General features: G+C 44.8%; 1 pseudogene across 1 annotated transcript; it reads right to left on the bottom strand.

Annotated features, from left to right (window-relative positions):
• Window positions 1-5,561: 5,561 nt before the first annotated feature.
• Window positions 5,562-5,943, bottom strand: LOC306643095 (transcription initiation factor IIA subunit 2-like; annotated as a pseudogene). Its single transcript has one exon. The product of its transcript is annotated as a transcription initiation factor IIA subunit 2-like (transcript).
• Window positions 5,944-6,569: the final 626 nt, after the last annotated feature.

Below are 6,569 nucleotides of genomic sequence, written 5' to 3'. Positions count from 1 at the left end.
TTGATCCAGGAACTCATCTGATGCTAGAAACAGATATTATGAGGTCTCGGGTGAGACACAGGTGGAGTCCACAACTCCAGGCCCTTGATCCCATGAATCACAGCTTTGGTGAGAGACCACCCTCACCCCTTCCACAGTCAGCCTCTCCCTTGGTCTCCTCTGACTCCTGGGCCAACTCCATTCCCAAGGTTGCCAGTTTCCCAGAAGAACTTCCTTGGAAAGGTCCAGAAGAGAAGGTGGTAAAAAAAATGTCAGTTCCCACCCTGCAGAGTCCCCTCCCTGATCCCTCACCTGCAGAGAGGCAGAAGGCCTGGAGAGGAACCCCACTGGGTGGCAGCCATGAGCCCTCAGTGGTCCCTCCAACTACACAGGAGGACCACCTGCCTTCTCAGCCTCACAATTACAGTCTCCCCGGCAGAACCCAGAATGGCAGGATTATCACGGGAACTGCAAGAGGCAGCCTCAAGCCCAATCCAAGCTTGGCAAAGGCCAGGTATGAACCATGGGAGGAGAGTGGAGGTATGGTCTCAGGAGACCCATGCTGTGGTATGGCAATGCTGGAAATCAAACTACAGTCCCAGTCTTCAAGATCTGAAGAGACCAGGAGGACAGAGGTAGAGAAGGAGGAGCCTCCTGAATGGGAAGTGACAGTCTCTCCCCTCCCTGCCAGAGAAATGTCAGACCCTCCAGAAAGCTACACTGAGAAAAGGAAGCATCACTTTCTGCAGTCTCTATGCCCCAGTAAAAAAGGCATAGGGCAGGAAGATTCCTTGGAAAAAGTCAAACCACTGTCATCCACTGCCCAGACCCAGGGATCAGTCACAAGCAAAGTGTTAACAGACAATGGGACAGCTAAAGCCCAGAACATCATGACAGTTGTTCGACAGATCCTGGTGGACAAGCTGGGGCATCAGCATGGAGGTGGTCTACCAGAATTAAACTGACACAGAAGGGGAACTCCAGCCCTAGTGGTAGGCAATCTTGTCACCAGAGGGGTCTCTCCTACACAAAGCAAAGGATAAATGATGAGCGATAGGGCCTGTAATCATCATGCCAGCCCCAAGAGCCACAGGACAGCAATCAGGCCTTGCTGCTCAGAGAGCCTGTACCACCAGTCAGTGCCTGCCAGCATCGGCAAAGCGGGGCAGACATCTCAGGCCACCTGCACCATAACCCAAAATGCTGTCTTCAAAGGTCTTATCTGGTTAAATATATCATGTTTTTCAGTTTTCCTGGTAAGAAAAGTTTTCTTTCTGAAAAAAAAAAAAAAAAAAAAATCAGTCCATACAGAGAATGACTATTTGACTCATGTACCTTCTTTGTGTGCTAATGACTTCTTCCTATCAAGATGTCTATTGCTTTCTCTTTTTTTTTTTTTTTTTTTTTTTTCATTAAAGGTAGTGGCTTCTGTCTATGCCTTGTTGAGGCATAGGGAAGGGGTCAACAACCCTGAGTCCCCTTCTGGACAGAACTATTTCTGCAGTAACTGTCCAATGGTTTGGCATGGTGGGTTCGGGGTGAAATATTTGAGAAAAATGTTATGTTTTAGCCAAGGAAGAAGGCAGAGTGGCATGGGGTGAGCTTAACTGGTGCCATGGATAGGAAGTCCATGCCCTCCCACTGCCAAACACCAGCTTGGAGGAAGAGGACATCAGGGACTGAGCTGTTCACCCCACCCCACTCCAGTTCCACTCCAGGCCTCCCCCTGCCCTGGCTCCCAGACTACAGGCCTGGAGAAGCCCCTTCTACCTGCTGACACAAATGCCAAAATGAAGCAAATCCTTCAAGCAGAGAAGATAGATTTCTGAGGAGTGTATTAATAAGCCTATACAACACTGCCTCTTGAATTCCAGAAAGGCTGAGTTGATAATTGGTGGAAAATCTAGGTCTAGGGCACTCTGGTTGTGACTTGCAGCCTAGGGACCTTTACACATACATATAGCTTAGTAATGTTCCCAGGGAAGAAGTCAGAACTTAAAAGGGTCAAGGAGCCAGCCTGGGGTCACAGAGCAAGTCTCCTGGCTCCAGTCTTTGCTTGTGTCACAGGACTTCCAGGGAAAAAGGCAATCAGACAGGATTCCCACAAGGGGAAGTGATCTGTTCAAATGCAGGAGTTTTCCTGGCTAGGGGGACAGGTCAGGATTGGTCCCTTCTGGGCCTTGCTCTGCTTCAGTCCAGATTTCCTCTTCAAAGCCCCTGGTCATATTGGGAAAGCAGAAAATCACAAAGCAGAGAGGATCCATTTCTCTAGAGTTTTCCACGCTGTTGCTTCACATTCAGTGAGCAGTGGGCAATGCTCCACAGGCCTCATTTGTAGTCCTGCTCCAAGAGACACGAGGAAGAAAACACAGCATGAGCTCTACCCCCATGCCTATCAAGATCCTCCCTACACGGAACTGAGCGGCCCCTCAGGGTGTGGGTACAGACACCACAGGCCTCTCCTGAGTCAGGTTCTGTCTCACCAGGTGTCTAGGGCAGTCCAGAGTGAAAGCAGAAATGACCATGGGCCAGGCACTGCCAGGTCCTCTCATGGACCCAAGTGGCAAGTTCTAAGTGGAAGGGAGTTAGTTGGACAGGAACCCCAAGGCTCCTGAAGGGACAAGTGCCACAGACAGCAATGCCAGTGGGCCAGTCAGAAGTAGGAGGGGGCAAGTTTCTGTCCCTTCTCCTGCCACCAGTCCTGTCCTTCATGAGGGGCAGAAAGGCTATGGACTGGGATTATTTCCACAGAAACCTCCTCAGAGACCCATACTGTTAGACCTCCACAGAGATTTTCACAAAATCCCTCTCAGACCCTCCACTGCGAGACCCCCAGAATCCTCCACAGAAGCCTCCACAGAAACTCCCACAGAGACCTACACTGAAACACCCCCCACGGAGATCTCCACAGAATCCCTGACAGAGACCCATACTGAGAAATACCCAGAGTCCTCCACAGACCTCCTAGGGGACTTCCACAGAGTCATAGAGTTAGATGCCCATCGTGAATTCCATAGACTCCCTCACAGACCCACACTGACAGATTTCCCAGAGTCTTTCACAAAAAACTCCCAAGAGACTCCTACAGAAACCCACACTGATAGACCCTTCCCAAAGATCTCCAGATTCCTGACAGAGACCCACAATGAGAGATCCCCAGAGTCCTCACGGTGCCCTCAACACACACCCTCAGAGACTTCCATAGACCCAGAGACCTCACAAAATCCACATGGATCCATACACAGGCCCTACTGAGGCCCACATGACAGACTCCAACAAAGACCCACACAGAGAACTTCACAGAGACCTCTGTCAGCTAACACAGAAAAACACCTTACAAGGATTTCCCTTAAAAATAAGTAATAAATCCTCACCCAGATGTCAGAGAGACCTCCACACAGACCTCTGACAGAGACTTGCACTAAGAGATTTCAGAGACCTCTCATGGATACCTAAGCAGAGACCTCCCACAGCAACTTCTCAATGCCACACAGACTTCACACAGCTCCCTCACAGAGACATCACTCAGCCTCCCAGGCCTTATGGAAGCTTCACAGATTCTCAGAGAGATCTCATAGAGACCCCTGAAAGATGACTATACAAGAAACCAGAGAGACAGTACAGGGACTCTCACTGCAACACCAAAATCTCTCAGAGATTTCCCAGAGATCTCACGAAGAGACCTCTAAGATACAACAATGCATAGAGAGACTTTACATAGAACTTGTGCAGAAGCACCATAGGGTGATCTCCCTCATGTTACCAGGTGATGGCACAGTAACCTCTCAGGGAGACCTTACACAGGAATTCCCACAGGATCTCATAATGCCCCACAGACCCAGAGAACCTCCCACAGAGACTTTACATGTTTTCCACAGAGTTCTCCCATACGGAACTGACCCAGAGACAACAAAGACCTCCCCCTGCTCCAGAGTCCTGACAGAGATCTCTCACAAAGACCGCCTACAGTGCTTCCCAGACTTACAAGGAATTCCTCCTATACAGACAACCCACGGAGACAGTACATTAAGATATGTCACCACAACAGAGCCCTCACAGAAGATTCTTGCAGAGAATCCTCTACACCAAGCTCCAAAGAGACTTCATGTAGATTTCAAGAGACCCCACACAGGCCACTTCATAGAGTTTCCAAAGAAATCTGATACATGGAGACCTTTCATCGAGACTTCCTATAGAGAGACCACAACCATTTTTCCTTCCTAGTGGCTCTGAAACCACTTAGCCAACTGGAAGCACAAGAGGAACACCGGCAGCCTTGTCCTGCCCCCAGAACCCCAAGACACTGAGACACGGAGGACAGTGTCAACATGGCCTCCAAATGGTGTTCTCTACTTGGGAAAAATCCTCAGGAACTTAAGTTCCTTTGTAATGCCACTGCCTCTGAACAAAAGAACTGCAGATTCCAAATCCAGACCAGCAAAATTCCTTCCCCTACAAGTTTACACTAACCTTAGCTCTGGCCCCACAGTTAGAAAATCACAAGTTTTAAACACGAATAAATGGCTGCCAACCTTCAGTGACAGAAATCTTCTTACTTGTCCAGCTTTACTGACAAATCAAATGTATCAATGTCACGTTTTATTTCATTGGAGACAAGAACTGAATTAAAGATGGTTGTCCACTTTGGAACCACAATAAAGACATGTAACAAAAGGACTCTAGGAATGAAATAAACCAGCAAAGAGGCATCTGGACTCACATCCACCTCCCAGGGGACAATCCAACTAGCACATTATTCTGCACATAGCAGGTAGTGTCAAGTTTGGAGAATTTGCTTTATTTTTCAAATGAAACAAGAATCATGGAAAGATTTTTTTTACAACTAGATTTCTGAAAATATTTTTATTGCATCCTCTGGGAAGACTATATATAATCCTCTACAGTGTATGTTTTCGTTCCTGAAATGTAGTAAAACCCTCAAATAATATTACACATTTCCAAAACATGAAATTTTAGTTAACATAGCTTACATTGATGGACTAAGTAGAAGATTTCATTTTGAAAAGAATTCTAAGACATGCACATTTTCTAAGACTCAGGCAGTCAAGTTCTGTATTTATTCATTATAGGGCAAAAAAAGCACACATTACTTCAAATAATTTAGAATTCTTCAAATATATCACTAATTCACAGAGCCTAATGAAACTACTAGTAAGGAATATTTAAACATCTGAATTGAGAAAATTGTACATTTAATCATTTTTGTATGGGAATAATCCATAATGAAAAGTCTCATTTATTATACCTCAACACTTTCCAAAGGATGCAATTGGTAAGACTGAATATCTCTTTTTTTCTTTTTCTGAGTTGTAAAATGAGTTTACTAAAGAATGTTCTTAAAAAGGCAACAACTTTTGATTCATTATTTAAAAAGTTATTTTTCATGCTGTATAATAAAGGGTAATGTAATAGAATGTAGTTATAAGCTTCTTTTTGCTGGAATTCTCTGATAATATAGTACAGTGCAGTCATTTCAAAAGTCATTTTGAAAAGTCTCTTCCTTGCTCCTCTTCAAAAAAGTGATAATAGTAATAGAAGATGCCCTAAAAAGTCTTTTTTTCCTATTCATCCTGTAGTATGGAGCCAGTATTTTCACCATCGCAGGCTATAATTTCCACTTTATCCACTTTAATAAGTTCTGTCACGTTCCTGAATTCAACAACAATCAATTCAAAAGTACACACATTATCACAGAATCTGTATCATTTTTGTATGGGAATAATCCATACATATTTGAGAGGCCCTGGAATTAACTCTGTTCCTGACTCTCTAAGACAATGCTGAGTTTATAACCTTATCAAACTAAAGCAGAACTTGAAGGGCAAATTGGGGTGGTGATCTGTTGAGTCTGTATGAGCTCATCTAGGCTCTCCTGAAGACTGTTTCCCAAAGTGGTATTTCTGTATAACTGATATGCCATGGCTTAGGAGGAAGAAAATGCTTTCTCTTTTTTCTTTTTTTTTAATTTATTTTTATTGTAAACAAATGGGATACATGTTGTTTCTGTCTGTACATGGAGTAACAGTATACCATTTTGCGTAATCATACATTTACATAGGGTAAGGATGTTTGATTCATTCTGGTATTTTTTTCCTTCCCCCCATCCCTCCCACCCCACTTTTCCCACTGTACAGTCCCTCCTTCCTCCATTCTTGCACCCCTCCCACCCCCCATTATGTGTCATCATCCGCTTATCAGTGAGATCATTCGTCTTTTGGATTCACTTAGCATGATGTTCTCCAATTTCATCCATTTACCTGCAAATGCCATCATTTTATTATTCTTTATAGCTGAGTAATATTCCATTGTATATATATGCCACAGTTTCTTTACCCATTCATCAACTGAAGGACATCTAGGTTGGTTCCACAATCTGGCTATGGTGAATTGAGCAGCAATGAACATTGATGTGGCTGTATCTCTGAAGTATGCTGATTTTAAGTCCTTCGGTATAGGCCGAGGAGTGGGATAGCTGGGACAAATGTTGGTTCCATTCCAAGCTTTCTGAGGAATCTCCACACTGCTTTCCAGAGTGGCTGCACTAATTTGCAGCCCCACCAACAATGTAT

This window comes from Sciurus vulgaris (assembly GCF_902686455.1).
Source record: "Sciurus vulgaris genome assembly, chromosome: 13".
NCBI lineage: Eukaryota > Metazoa > Chordata > Mammalia > Rodentia > Sciuridae > Sciurus > Sciurus vulgaris.
The sequence above is the reverse complement of the archived record's forward strand: the minus strand, read 5'-3'. Positions and strand labels throughout refer to the sequence as shown.